The sequence below is a fragment of the Diadema antillarum genome, unplaced genomic scaffold, assembly GCF_040938485.1.
Source record: "Diadema antillarum isolate AM-2024a unplaced genomic scaffold, OU_Dant_1.0 scf00000034, whole genome shotgun sequence".
NCBI lineage: Eukaryota > Metazoa > Echinodermata > Echinoidea > Diadematoida > Diadematidae > Diadema > Diadema antillarum.
In genome coordinates, this window is record NW_027270923.1 from 919,218 (window position 1) to 935,699 (window position 16,482).

At 37.5% G+C, this 16,482-nt stretch overlaps 1 pseudogene; it reads right to left on the reverse strand.

Moving 5' to 3' along the window:
- Positions 1 to 2,232: 2,232 nt before the first annotated feature.
- On the reverse strand, positions 2,233 to 13,517 carry LOC139743644 (prostaglandin reductase 1-like; annotated as a pseudogene).
- Between the last annotated feature and the right edge of the window lie 2,965 nt (positions 13,518 to 16,482).

Here is a 16,482-nt window from a genome sequence, read left to right on the forward strand (position 1 = left end):
ACAGAAACAGGTGCATGAATTTATTAAGTAACGAGCGATGAACGTCCATGTGTAGTAGGTCCATGATTGTGCAATGCACATGAAGCATTTTCAGCTGAACTTGATTCAGCCTTTATTCAACCTACTGAGTACCTTTCAACCTCTCTCATTTCAAGGCATGGTGTCATAGCATCATTGCTATTCTGAATGTGGCAGGAAAATAAAGATGGAAATATTCTAAACATGTCACCTTAGTGATTACCGTTTGTTTGTTTGTTTTTTTCTTTTTCTCATTCATATGAACGTGTTTGTTTAACGGGTCTAGGGCAATTACCCCCTGGGCAATTACCCCGGACCCTTCCCCTGGCCCTTATCCTAATCCTAATCATGAACCTAATCCTAATCCTAGCCCAAGCTCCTGACCTTTAACCTAACCCTAACCCTAACCATTACTCTCACCTTGTCACTTAGTAGTACAATGTATTTAACGGGGGGGGGGGGGGGGGGGGGGGGGGGTAATTGCCCTGATACGGTATTAACGTTGTCCTGTCGGGTCAGGTACTGTTTTTAATATACAGTGTATGCTTTTGTACAGTGTATTATGCTTGTGATTTGATGTGTGTGTATTAGTCAATGGTGATCAAAGTTCATAGATTTCTCTGTAACGTTTTGAGCAAGTATACGAGTTGGATGCGATGATTATCTTACGATACACTAGTATTCCATAAAGTTTAACTGAGAATGCATGGCACTGGTGATGTGATTGCTAAATGCCCCCCCCCCCCCCCCCAAAAAAAAAAAAAATAGCACTTGATGTTCACTAAAGTGTCGTTTTCTAATTGATTCTAAAACCTAAATCATGATCTGTGTATGTGTTTGTGAGTGTGTGTGTGTGTGTGTGTGTGTAAGGAGGGGGAGGGAGGGAAAGCAAACCATGAAGGGACTTTACATCATGACTGAACAGACAACACATGACATTCTGAATACATTTACAACAGTTTTATTTTAAAATGAAGAATTTGTTTCTGCTTTACCACACTCTGCTTTCAAGTACAAATTCTGTTACGGGTTCTATTAAAAATGAGGAAAAGTGAAACGCTCTTGTAGCATATGTACATGATTGCTCATACAACAAAAGCAGAATTGCATGTATAGCATATGATTTGTAATACTAGTACTTGTATAGGAGGGTAGCAATTACAACTGTACTTCAATTCGGACACGTAGATCCTATTCTTGTCGTGAGGCAGCATATAATTAGTCGCATTGAATGAAGAAATTAATAATTATAATGATGGTCTTACCACTAGGATGTAATACATATAATAATGTATTACTATATATAAAAACCATCGTTGTAAAGACATACAGTACCTCCCTGAGAATCGTATGACAATTAATAAATTCAAAATTACACGTACCATTCCCACGAGAGGGATAAACTGGCTGAACTATTTTTATTTATTATGATAATACGTTTGCATAATAGGTCACAATGGCAAAATTTTACTTTCATCCAATGATTAGATCATGACGTGCCCTTGACTTCTCATTACATTGTATGTACGTATATCCTTTGTCCGATCTATGTAACAGGCAAAATGTTTCAAAACAAAATAAATGTTTGTATTTCAGCTGTTTGCTCTCCCCAAACTTTTTTATATTGCTGGCAAGGAGTTGCATTCAACATCTGCCCAATTAAATCGCTTCCCTACTGCATACTTGATAAGTTATAGACACAGATTTAATGATTTCAATCCCAATAATTCACACATTTACACATTAACATGTGTTTTCACATGCATGAATATTCCACAGAATGAACACATGGAAACTTTGAACATCACTGACTGAGTATAATTAAGGCACAATAATACAACTGCACAAAAGGCAATTGCAATGAGAGATTACCAGTCTTTAAAAAAAAAAAGAAGCAAAAACACTGTACATGTACAACCTATCGTATAGCAGATATAATCTTAAGGTATGACGTATTTGAATACATTGTACATGAAATATATCGGAGGGGGGGGGGGGATATGGGTATTCAAATTTTAAGCGTCGTTAAGTATACAAATGTAGATTCTATTCTAAAAAGAAGATACATTGTAATTTCCTCAGTGCAGACTGCATTCGCTGTACTTATTGCTGAAGAAAGAATAATGAAGTGCATCTGTAGTGATAATAATCCTGCGTAACGTTTTTCGCCAACGCTGTTTACAGATCACGAGGCAGCAGCTGGGTATTATTGTTCTAGACCTTGATGATCGCTTTTCCCGTGTTTGCCCCGGTGAAGAGCTCAGTGAAAGCTGTAAACATGTTTTCGAATCCTTCGGTGACGTGCTCTCTTACTTTGAGTTTGCCCTGGATACAAAAGAAACAAGAGAAATACATTTAAGGGAAACCATGGGAACGCGATGAATAAAGCTATTTATAGTTCTTTAGTTGCCAACCTCTCTGTTTTACACAAACTAAAAAACATGAAATACATGAAGCATTTCTCTGTTTAGTACTATTCATATATACATCAGTACATTATGTACCTAAAGAAGTGTCATCCGCAAATGACGTCAAGGCATTATATGTTCATCACCCAACCATCTCAGTATGGAAAATGTAAAATGGAAATGTGTTCGATAACTACTGGTTAATCCCATTTACATTACTACGGTTATTTTTATCCTAAGAATATAACATTATATTTCACCTCAATTAATCCTACTTTGTAGGAGACTGATTTTCAAAGTTGCGTGGACATAAGTAGGCCTTATGTGTGATATTAAACATCAAAAGAACAAGCAAGGAATCCGTGCAGGCGCTCTTGATTTGGTTACAGCTCGTTATTCCGAATGTTCTTTATTCCGGAGGTTTTTTAGTCCGAAGGTTCGTTATTCCAGAGGTTCTTTATTCCGAAGATTCGTTATTCCGAAGGTTCGTTAAAATCCGAAAGTGTGATGAGGTTTGCTATTCCGAAGGTTCAATAATCCGAAAATGAAAAGGTTCGTTATTCCGAAGGTTCGTTGATCCGAAAATGAAACAAAGCTCGTTATTCCGAAGTTCTTATACGGACCCTATATCATTTCGGATCAACGAACCTTCGGAATAACAAATCCTATTTCATTTCGGATTGACGAACCTTCGGAATAACGAACCCTTTTTCATTTTCTGATAAACGAGCTTTCGGAATAGCGAACCCTATTTCATTTTCGGATTAACGAACCTTCGGAATAACGCCACAAATGTTCGGATTAACGAACCCTTTTTCATTTTCGGATTAACGAACCTCTAGGTATAGGGAATTTGTGTGTTTCGGATTAACAAACCTTCGGAATAACGAATCTTTGGAATAACAAACAGCACCCCTTGATTTCACGTAAAGGTGAACGCAAGATTTACATAATCATCCAGTTGGTCAATGAGTTACTGCAAGTTACGAGTACCATCTACCAGGATACAGTTGTAGTATGAATCTCACGTTCAGATAGCAAACTTCGTATTAAGCGAGAAGCGCGGCCGAGAAAAGCTTGGTTAAAGCATGGACATTCATCATTTCCTTAACTAATGCATGTCTCTGTAATACTATGTCAAAAGTGTCACAAAAGCATTTTGAACATTCTTCCCAGATTTGATCTTAAGAGCTCCCCCGCCGGCAAGCCGGGGCAAAACACAACGCAGCTTTTAAAAATTTATAAACTAAATGCGCAGAAGATAACAACTGTCTCAAATCAAGGAAAACGCATGTGCAGTTGTGGTATGTATTGGTATATCACCGCTCAAACATTTTCATTAGCAAAGTGCAGGTACTTTTGAAGAGATAGCTAAGTTTTTAGCTGATTGATCATAATTTGTTACCTCATTTTTCACCTTTTCCGCACATTTTTCCATAGTAAAAACAGATAGCAAGGGAAGATGATATGTCTGTCTTACTATTAGAAAAAGTCATATGTGTGAGCGCTAGCGAGCGAATCGATAATTTCCAATCCAATGTAACGAAATCAGTCATGTTCTGAGGTTTGCTGCTTCTCATCATTGGCGTTTATTCAAAGACGTTTCAGTCTGAAAAGGCGCATCAGCCAAATAAGACCAGAATTGGGCGGTGAGTTGGCTCAGTCGGTAGCGCGTCTGCCTCACGATCACACGGACCGGGTTCGAACCCGAGTCTGGACTGAGCAATGTCGTGTGTAAACATACCGTCCCCTCTAGCAAGAGGCAAAACACTCTGTCCCTCGGATAGGACATAAAATGGAGGTCCCGTGTATGAGAGAGTCACAGCTCATGCATGTAAAAGATCCCGCTTCATTCATTCATCGCAAAGAGCAGGGTGTCTAACCCGGTGAAGTGGTCCCACCCCACATCCAACTGGACCCCATGGAAAACCAGCTTAGTGTAGCTGAATATGGGCTATCCAGCCATCTTCACAGATGGAAAATGAACAACAATTAGGGTAACAATTCTTTTGTCAGTGATGATGTATGATTATGCAATCATCATTTTTTTAGACTCCTGTTGTACATGTAGATGCGCTTAATCAGATGGCGGCGGATCTCGTACTTCAAAGCGGTAGGTTTCGTTGAAAGTCCATTCGTTAGTAGGTCCATGGTTAAAGGCTAAGTAATTATGTCCCCGCAATATACTTACTTCGGTAACCCACTTGGTCAGATCTGCAAGACCCTCGGGGTAACGCCCAGCGTGACTGGGTATCATGAATCCCTGCATCTTCAGATCAAAGGATATCATCCTTCCGAAGATGGGAGCCGCTGGATAAACAAACACAAAACGCCTCAAATGTGTACCACAAAGTCAATTATTTTTAACACAAGGTCATAGGATATCAAGCACAGTCGACTCTGCACTATAGAAAGAGGATAGACAGTGAGAGTGCCAGTGAGAGGATATACACTGCAAAAAGTCCGGTGTTAAATAGTGAACACCGAGCTGGTGTTAAATTTTCGGTGCTCATTTATGGTGTTAAATCCGGGTGTCATTTTCAAATATAAAACTGTTTTTTGAAGAGTTTCTTAGTAACTGCACTTCTTGTTGATTTTTAATTTAAACAAGACGATCAAGAATTTTACATTAAAATACTAGATTTTTGAAAAAAATGTGAAAATGAATTTACACCACAGTAACACCAGCTGGTGTGATCTCTTATTGAAGCTGGACGGGTGTTAAACCATTGATATTAACACCAACAAATATCAAATCAACACCATGTGGTGTCATTTTTGAATTAACACCAGTACAGTGTCAAAATAACACCAGGTACAGTGTCAAAATTAACACCACGAAGTGTCAGGTGAACACTTTTCAACACCATCACAGTGCATTTTCTACACCTGTGGGTGTGGTCCTTTATTGAAGTTTGATCGGTGTTAGATTTAACACCCATGGTGTTAAATCTAACACCGATGTTTTTACAGTATAGGAGAGCTTGGGAGAAAGAGTCAGAGGAAGAGAGCGTGAGAGGGAGACAGGAAGAAAAATGGATACAAAGATGAGAGAAAATTTTGTAGTTTCACGAGAAGCACTCGAACAGCAACATCCTGAGGATGGAAAATACGCAGAAGTCTCGATACATCATTTTCATTTCATTTGTTATTATTCTTTATAAAGAAATTAAGGGACAGGAGAGTTCTTCTTTCACCAGTCTTTGAGTGGAACCCAACAGCATAGGGTATCATTCTCCTGCCTGTATTAATTTGTAGTTGCATAAGGTCAGTTACTGTTGTGGTTATAATGTGTCTTTATTTTAATTCTGTCATTGCCAGTGTTAACTGACACGCTGCAGGCAATGTTGCTTATTTTCAACGCATTTTGAATTGTCCCGAGAGGGTATAGTCGAACTCACTCTTCACGGGGTTGTCGGTGTTGTATGTCGAAATAGAGCCGCAGCATGATATTCGGCCGTATTGTCGCATGTTCATGATGGCAGTAGTGGCAAATTCACCTCCAACCTGACGTAGTGAATGAAAAAGCATTGCCCTTAAAATGTGATGATGTTATGTGATTATCATTATATTGGTAACAAATAAGGAATCGGAAGTTAATTCTTCGTAACCCTACGTTGACTTGCACAAACGTGTGTGATGTGACGCACAAGACATTGTAAGGAACAGAAAAATATATAAGGATGGCGTAAGAGGTCACACCATAAAAGTCGTTTCTAAATTTTAATTTTGATGCAAGGGATAGTTTTTATATTGACTTTAATCTGATTTGAAATCAACAAATTCGGTGTCACAATAATGAATCGCGGACGCGTAATAAACAGAACACTACAATTCACTGTCATAATTATATTAGGATAACGAGATTTAAAAAAAGAAAGAAAGAAGAGGTCTCCTTGTTATTTTCATGATTTTGAAGAAGGTTTCCACTCACCTGCTCGCGTATTTATTGATAAACTGCCATAATTCTCGTTCGCAAAGCTTTGCAGATACATTTTACTTACGTTGTCGAAGTAGATGTCGATGCCGTCTGGAGCCAGTTCCTTGAGCTTGGCGTCGAGATCCGTCGTCTTCTTGTAGTTGAACGCCTCGTCGAAGCCGATGTCCTTGAGGTACTTCACTTTTTCATCGGAACCAGCGGAGCCAATGACACGGCATCCCTTTGACGAGTGTACGAGAGAGATGGAGAGCGGGGGAGGAGGGAGAGCAGGTAGGAAGACATATAGAGGAGGAAGGGGAAGTGATACGTGTATAATTATTGAAGTTGGCTTGTTGCAGTTAGACCGTGTGCCACCATTTGTGAATGAGTGGTTATGATTTGGCGGTGGTTTGACAATTTAATGCGGAAGAGCTCTGACATGGACTAAGACTGAAATCATTTCTATAAGGAAAAGAAAAGTGGACACAACAGTGATCTCAGAGTTGGTGGTAAAGGTGGCGAAAATAATAATTATTGCCAGAAATAAGCTCTGATGATGATCAGTGGTGATATACATTATTATTATTAGTAGTGGCCTACTGCTATGCTACTGATACTACTCCTACTAGTACCATACTACTACTATACTTCTACTAATACTACTACAACATGTACTACTGATACTACTCATACTAGTAGTAGGAGTAGTAATAGTAGTAGTAGTAGTAGTAGTAGGAGTAGTAGTAGCAGTAGTAGTGTTAGTAGTAGTAGGTGGTGGTTGGTTGTTGGACTAGGTGTGCTGCACAATAGATCTGGTAAGATTTTTTTTTTCTGAGGAAAGGACGTATTATAGATGAAAGAATAGTGTTGATATTTCTTATATACACTCCAAGCATAACCTGTACTGGAGCGTGCTAAACTGATTTTGGTCGGGTTAGTAATCTCAATGATTGGTCAATTTTGTAGTCACGCTTAAAAAAATATGTTTGGTTATCTGTGAGGCGGTCGTCCCTTCAGTCGCCATCGCTTGGAAAAATAGCGGCAAACTGGTTTTGGTGCACTGCCGCTGATTACCTACCTTGCATTTGCCGCTGATTCTTAGTTATGAATGTTAATTAAGTTACCTTAATCTTGGCGATCTGCCCCACAACACTGCCAACTGCTCCGGCGGCTCCACTAACAAGAACCATCTCCCCTCCTTTGGCGTACAGATGTCAAGGAATCCGACGTAAGCCGACATTCTATGATCGACAGGAAAGAACATTGGGGGCTATCCTTACTAATCAATTATAAATAATTTGTATATAATTATATTGCATTTTTTCATAGCGTGTAACATCGGGTCCTGCGAATTTTCGTTCGTTTTGTCACATTTCATACGGCATCAAATTCTAGACTCTAGTTTCTTCACGCACGTGACTAATCCACGCAGGTCCACTCGCAGACATTCTGCTATGTAATCTAATGTCGTCGGTCTTATGCCAAAAGGGCCTTAAACCACTTCCACTGCTATGCCAAAAGGCCCTTAACGCTATAGACTTTGTACACTATTAGTGCCCTTTTGGCATAACAGGGGAAGTTCTTTAAGGTCCTTTTGGCATAAGGCCGACGATGTGTACTACCATTCTGTTCAAACAGCGTGTCAAAAAGGAGGAAAAAAGATAAAAATTATTACCCAGGCATGCCGATGGTACCCATGGCGTACGAGCGAGGCATGTTCGGCGGTAGAGTCGGCATTTCATTGAGTCGCTTGCCGTCATCCACTGTGTGGGTGGACCAACCGAGGAAACCTTTGACCCACGTACCTACCGGGTACTTGTCGTTGCGACTCTCGGTTACCCTATAGAGGCGACATGAAAAATCATATATATGACATCCCTTTCTTTGTCTTCTTGTCTTCTCAGACCAAAGGAGACGAGATCAAAAATTTCACCTTCTTAGACCCAAGAAACTAAAATCTCGCTGACGAGATCTTCACGCCTTTTCAGCACGAAGAAGTCTTAATGACGACTTCTCATACCTTGTACATAGTGCTGCCTGTTTTGCTTCCTCAGAACCGAGACCTTGAGAAAACAAGACTACGGATCTCGCCTTCCCGAATCTAGAGATCGAGTCGAAAAAGCGAAGAATCATTCCATGCTCTCGGTGGCACTTTAGTTTCTCTAAAAATCATAACCTGTCATTAGAGTCGTTGTACTGACAACGCCCTTTACCTTCGAAGTTTCTACATTAGATAACATGTATTTCTATAAATGCAATAAAACATTGCAGTACGAAAAACATTCAGTATTTTGCAGGATTTGATCACGAAGTGCAATGCACGTTTGAATAAACCGGCAAGCCGTGATTTATGGAAGCAGATTCCTCGGCAAAATCCAATCTATCTGGAGACACATAAAAATTATATAATCTCTTTTTCATCAGATAGTATTTCTTTCGGTTCAAGTAGATCAACAGTATTCCCGTCTGGTCAGTAACTATATTTACAACCTTTGAACGGAGTTAAGCTGGAAAAATGCATGAAAATTCTAGAATCAAAGACAAACATGCCTAGCTTTACTTGATTTCCAAACAAGAAGCCGGTTAAACATTTCATGACGATTGTATTCTGTAGGACAGTTTGATTTTTCTTTCTTGGAGTACACATCGTTTTTGTAGGAAATCGTTGTGTTGGAGTGATGACACACAGTGTAGAACAACAACACTCTTGAAAAACTTGAACGTGTAGTTTGTAATTGGACAATGAGAAGTATAGTTTGCATAGTCCTCCTAACATTTTGTAGTCCACGCTAGGGTTCAAAGTACAGGTCAAAAATTTGAGTGTGTAAACAGCGCAGGTTACCTGCTCACGAGGAATATGGGTTATGATCACTTATTGTGTCCCTTGTTATATTGATTTGAATGCTAACGAGGAATGATAAGTGTTTGCACAGGGGCAGCGTTTAACTCAGTCTTTGCCATTACCGATCTGTCTATATACAATGAGTATTGGACCAAGAGGGTTTAGGTCGGGTCATTTGTCTCTTATAATGACTAAGGATGAAGGTAACTGAATCTTTACAATAACTGCCTCATCTAAATGCATTAAATGTTGGATTCCTTTTATTTCTTACTCTTGTTAAGAGTTATGCATTTTGCGCAGTTTTTTCTCTTCCAATTCCTATTATGTCTTACAATTACTATCCTATGCACAATTGTGCGTAACTTTATTTAAGCCAAATTGTAATCTCCTCCCCCACCCGCTCCTCCGGCTTTAACCCAAGAATCTCTCCACCTTTATTCAGGTGTTGTGCATTGGAATGTCGTGATGTATAGGGTAGTTTCTTTGTGTATCAATGCGTGTATTGATTACTGTGGTCAACTGAAAGTACCCATGTTCCTGGACGCAGTAATTGTTTTACGCAAGCTAGTATATAGTGCCTCGTTTCTAACAAGGGTATTTTACGTATTCAAGGACTAATTCAATGTCAGTTTCGTGTCGTATATACCATAACGAGTACATTATAATACTGTATAACACATACCTCTCGATGATCGATTATTCATTGGACAATGAATAATGTGTTGCTGTGAGCCTTGATAGGGGTTTCGAGAGGTTGGAGATCCCTCCCCCCCCCCCCCACATTCTTTGGAAAATGGGGATTGACAAAACGTAGTACTACACAGTCTATAACGTGAGATCAATTTTTATCACGGGTATAGACGGATGCTCTAGCTGTCTGGCTTTATCAAAGCCGGAAGTATTCAAAGGGTATGACCTGGGAGATACTTCCCTATTGGGATGACTCGACAATATTCCTCGTATACTTCATTCAGAGACTATAATGCTTGTCGGGCAAATATCATGAGGGAGAGGAGGGGAGGAAGTTTTGTTTGTTTTTGTTTTTCTTTACCCTGATTTTTTTTTTTGTTAAAGATGTAACTTCGATTTAATTCTGAATACGGTCAACTCTTTTGATATACGCACTTTCAATATGTTATTTTCTTGGAGACCTTTCATGATTATTAATTTTGTACAGTTTCTGTATTTATTTTCAAATATACATGGTAACATACATGATAGGAAAAGTACGGCACTAAGCACAGTATACTGCTATTAATTTCCAGCATGGATCAATGAATTTGTGAAATATAAATCATTGTCATAATCTTCCCCCAAATGGGAACTTGCTACGAGAAAGTTCAAAGTTCAAAGTATAATATGGTCCCCAAAGAAACTGGGGGCTGGGCGGCGCTCCATTTCAAGCTATCGTAATTGATTGACGTTTACGGTTGCTTCACTGTAGAAACATCGGTGTTAGATTTAACACCATAGGTGTTAAATCTAACACCGATTAAGCTTCAATAGAGGACTACACCCACAGGTGTATAGAAAATGTATTGTGACAGTGTTAAAAAGTGTTCACCTGGCACTTCGTGGTGTTAATTTGACACTGTGGCTGGTGATATTTTTGACACTGCGCTAGAGTTAATTCAATAATGACACCGCGTGGTGTTGATTTGATATTGGTGGTGTTAATTTCAATGGTATAACACCCGTCCAGCTTCAATAGGAGACCGGAAATTTAACACCAGCTCGGTGTTTCATATTTAACACCGGACTTTTTGCGGTGTTTGTTCACTTGGAACTTAAGTATAGATTCCTGAACACATACTTTGCCACTTGTTCACCAATCATCACCATGCCTTCCGCCATTCTCCTGTTGTAAGGTCTGAAAAAAAAATATAGAGATAAATCAGATTATATTTAGCAACGCACGTTTTTAATAGAAAGGAAGTGCCGTCAGCTGTAATGATTACTAGCATTAATAGGATGTCCATAATGATCAGATTTATTTTCCCCTCACGCACTTCTTTTCCTTGTAGCATCAATTTTATCTATATTGATATCAAATGTCTTATTGAGATCCCTGTCAACATTACTAGTGGTAGATGTGCAGTAATTGCTTGTACAGCTGTATAGAAAGAAAAGATGATGCCGTTATCCTGCACATGCAGTGGGATCTGAAGTATAGGTATCCCAGTTGAAAACGTGTTTTGACTCGAACGTCATAAAATTCGAAATAGCAACTTTAGATGTTTGGGAGGTCATGAACAATGATTGCGATCACGCGAAATACAACGACCACAAAATGGTAGTAAAAAAGATCTGGTTGTGAATGCCATGTACTTGTATTATATTTCACTTTTGTATCTTTTGAAAAGGAAAAAAGGTGAAGTAATTAATCTTAGATAAGTATCTTAACAACTACTCATAATACCTCATGTACGGATCCACGGTGAGAAACTCCGCTTCCACGAGAACCTCTGTTTGGTGCATAAAGCATAAATGAAGACTTTACATATAGGCCAATAGAGATACATATATTGTAATTTTTACGCATACGCCTATCCAGAATATAGACTACTTTGAGATCCAGAATTCACTACTTCGAGATGCACAACGGTATTCAAATCAGTTGCACTGCTGGCAATATATTCATCTAATATAACACTGTTGTCAAAGTCAGAAAGATTTTACTGAGGAACACTTAGAAAGATCTTTGTGTGCTGTACGCGCTACTCAATGGAAAAAAAAAATGATTCCTGCGTCAAAACAGGGAGATTTTTCTATAATAGTCCTTATATCCAGACATGAAGAAGTTTAGTTGAGGAAGCATCCTGCAGAATTAGGGAGACTTGGGAAGCCAGCATGTGGTCGAAGAACAAGTTGCATTGAAATATAAGGAGAAGAAATCCGCAGGTCAGCCCCATTTCACACATTTCTATAGGGAGTTCAACACGAGCGAATAATAATTTATGCTAAACCAGCGATGCACTTATTGTTCATCTTTTTCATTGTCATTATCTATTTCATCATTATAATCTTTCCTCATTACACTTAAAGCTAATAATTATTTGTTATTCGATTCTGAGAACTCCAGGTATATAATTCTTTCTAACCACTCAAAATTGACAATGAAACCTTAAGTATTGCGTGAATTCGTCTAACAAGGAAGAGGAACTAACAAAAACCCTTGTTAGAAGTAAACTATACACCGAAGAGAAGTATCAAGAGTAGATGCATACATACATCGTAAGTGAGATTCCCGCCATTTCATGTATGATATATATATATATATATATATATATATATATATACATATATATATTATATATATGAAGAGTTTGTTTGCAAAAACCGATAAGTCCATTTTTGAAGATTTTGAAGTATGGTCTCTGCCATAAAGTACAAAATACATTGTAATACCTTTTAAATGATATATTGGCCACTACATAAAGGTAAATTTTTGAAGTTATGGTCAAAAGAAGCGCAAATTTTCTTATTATTCTCTTTATTTTTCTTGACCTTTAATTGCAAATATCTCCATTTGGCAAATATGGACTTATCGGTTTTTGGGAACAAACTCTTCATATATATATATATATATATATATATATATATATATATTTGGGGGTGGGACTGTTTTGTGCGCTTGCGAAGGAATGATGTTGATTGACTGTGGGGGGGGGGGAGGGGGAGGTACTGGCATGTGCCCCCACAAAGCATGTATAAATTCTACAATTTTCTCGACTCGGGTTTTTCGTCCTCTTCTGAAATTGCAACGACTATAGTCATATGATAAAAACATGCACCACTGTGATATTCCTGGCATTCATTATTGGACCTCAGATTGTGCTAGACAGATAGTGGTTATTATATTCCACAAGATCAGCTGCCCCTGTTTTATAGGCGTGCCAGGGAGGTCCCTCGATACCCCACTGAAGCTTCCTGACTGCCCCTTTTACCAAGATTACTAAGACATAAGGGCAGCGGCTGACTATTACACGCACAAATTTCCAGAGCCCTATAATACTGCCTAAGTTTACCTCCATCTTGAAGGGCTGGTATATCGAATTCCTCGAGTCGCACATCACTCTCCTTCGGGAAACCATCGAAATATTTCACCAGGACCCATCTTTTTCCTTTTCGAGACATTCTGCGTTGATATCAACTTGTCTTCACGTGTATATTTTGGAGCCTTTGATTCAACGCGTCGTCCTCCTCCTTTTTCACACCAGAAACTGCCTATTACTGCGGTGCAAGGAGCACTGTCAACAAACACAGCACCCATGGTTCACTCGATCTACACAGCTCTAGTTGTCAGCACAGTATACTGGGTTGTACACGGTTCCATTGCTCTGTAAACAGAGCGCGTGGGCTCTCTGCGGAAAAATGCTTATCGTGAAGCGATGAACATAGACTTTTGACCCCGCTATTCTTTTTGATTCAGAAGAGCTTTGATATAAAACAATTGTCAACATCGGCATTTTCATAGATTCGCGGTAGTGATAGATTACTGCACAAACGTGAAAAACGAAGAGGAGGGAACGAGAAAAAGAAAAGAAGGGGAAAAAAGAGTTCAAGGACTGTCAGCGTTTCATTTGTCTTCCTTTCTGATCTTGAAGTTTTCTGTTATAGCTAAAAGTTTGTATAGCTTATTCTCTCGGTTAACATAATACTTTGTAATTGAATATAATAACAATGAATCATATATTATTTAAACCTCACAATTTCGGAAAAGTAGTCCGAGAGCACTATATAGGCTTAAACCTGGACATTTCTCGTAACATGCAAGCTGATTTTTTTTTTTTCAGGATAGGTCCAGGAATATGCCTAGAATAACAAAAATGTCCTCATTGAAAATAAATCCTCCTTGAGCGTTTTTCGCAATCCAAGATGGCGTCCAAAGTGACCGCCATTACGTTCCGGAATTTTTTATAACTTTTCTACCAGGTAACCCAAATACAAAATGTAAATGTCTATCCAAATAGGACCTATATGTTTTGAAGCATGAAGAACACAATAAAAATCATATTGAGAGATGTTGAAGCACGCAAGTACCGATTAAAGTGCTCGTGCTCTTCCTAACAAATGGCGTGCAAAATGGCCACCAGTAATAATTTTATCTCACAATTATTCATACATATCAGTAAATGATTAACATGTGATATTTTATTCAAAAATATTCAACAAACTTTTCATTAAAAAAATATATCTTATGTAGCCTATAAAGTATACAAATTAAAACATTTGAATGTTAAAATATAGGAGGGTGTCCTTGTTTCGAGAGACACTTTTCACCATCAGTTTTGTTGCCAAACAGACAGCCTATCAGATGGATATATTTTTTAGCATAATGGTCTATTTTCGTCACCTCAAGCACATGAGATGAAAATTTAATGCTATTCTCTTTTTTTTTTCTGTTTGTTTGTCCTTTTATCTTTACCAACGCTGGCAGTTGATGTTTACCATGAGGTGAGTTCCATTTGAAACATGCAATTATCACATAAAAAGTAAAATCACTTTTTTTTTGTGGTATCTGTACTATACATATGTTAAAAATTAATGTTTACATGTGCTACAAAGTAAAGTGTAATTTATCACGTGACAGTGAATTTCTGTGGTGCAGCTGCTCCACCTAAAAACATAGTGATTAAATTATCTTATTCTTGTAGATTAGGTAAATAATAGATAGAAATCTCAGTTCTCAGATCTTTCTGTAAAATTGATACAGATGAAACTCATTGCACATTTTGTATGCATTTTAGCAACAATCTTTAAAATCTTCCCCTTCATATTTAGTTCAATGAAATCAAATTATACTGAAATCAAGTTAATCATAAAAAATTCTTGAGGGGGGGCTTTTCATTAATAGTGATTATTTATCTTGGAAATCCCATGTTAGTTATTTAAGGAATATTCTCTCTAGAAACACGGGTGTTCTTAATAAACTTAAGAATATTTTTTTTTGTAGTCAAATTTTGCCTAATCTTTATTATACCTTGATTACTCCGTATCTTCATTCTGGTACCTTGTATATTGGGGAATGCAACTAGAAATCTACTTGTTGTGATGTTCCGTATTCAAAAATGTTCCGGTAGCAATATCAACCAATACTAATAATTAACTAACAAGTACTAAAAACATCATTTGTTCAGTTAGAACGTCGGCATATTTATTTATCATTTTTCCGCCAAGAAGCTACCGGATGTTTTTACTTTCATGTAAAAAAAAAAAAATGACTTAATTCACAGTCGTCCTACTCGCCAAAGTGACGCGTTTCACCTTCCACTAATTTATCCTCTAATTTATCCGTAGAACAAGTAAAAAAAAAACATTTAGTCTGATTTAATTCATCAATTCGTGTAAATAATGAGATCGTTTTTCAGAAAGCAATGTTTCAAAGGGGTATATCAAAGATTGAACAACTATTGAGTGAAGATAGTTTATCTTTTTAAAGTTTTGAACAGTTTCGGGCTAAATATAGTGTTTGTTGTTATTTTTTAGAATATTTTTCAGTTATTCATGCAATCCCCTTAGAGTGGAAAAATATATTGAAAATAAAAATCAGTAAATGATCATGAAATAAAAAGCAACAAGAACATACGATATATAATTTGTTCAAACGTAAAAGAACCAAGATATGTCGATATGAATACAGAAAATGTTATGTAATAATGTATTTTAACCACCTAAATCTCAAGGGAAGTGGGAAGAAATGTTTAACCAAGATATTACATATCTACAATGAATCAAAGACTTCGTTATTTTCAGTATAAAATTCTGCATAGGTGTTTAATAAATTACTTTTTGTCCCATTACAATGGGACAATCTAACACAGACCTCTGTGCGTTTTGTTCGAGCTCCACAGAAACAATTGCATTTTTGTTTTGGGAATGAGATGTTACTCAATGGTTTATTGCTCAAATACAGGAAATTATGTTACAGAATCAAACTCAAATTACTAGAAGTGCTTTTATACTTGGTTCCACAGAAAATCCAAAGTGTTACAACGTGGTTTATTTGTATGCAAAATACTTTATGTTTTCTGTAAGAAATAAAAAGCGAAGAAAGCAGACGAATATGTCTGAAAAAAACAACAACTAAAGGTTTTGTATCTAATATCAGTTGGAATCCTATTTCTATTATTTAGCTGTCTGCCGATTTTGTATTATTTGTCTTTATGTATTGTATGTGACATCTATTTTGTACCTGAACGTTTAGGTGAATGAAATTTCTCTGTGAAAAAAAAATGTTTAAAACTAAATTTTGTATTACGCTATTATTGACTTAAGATAAGAGAAGTCACATT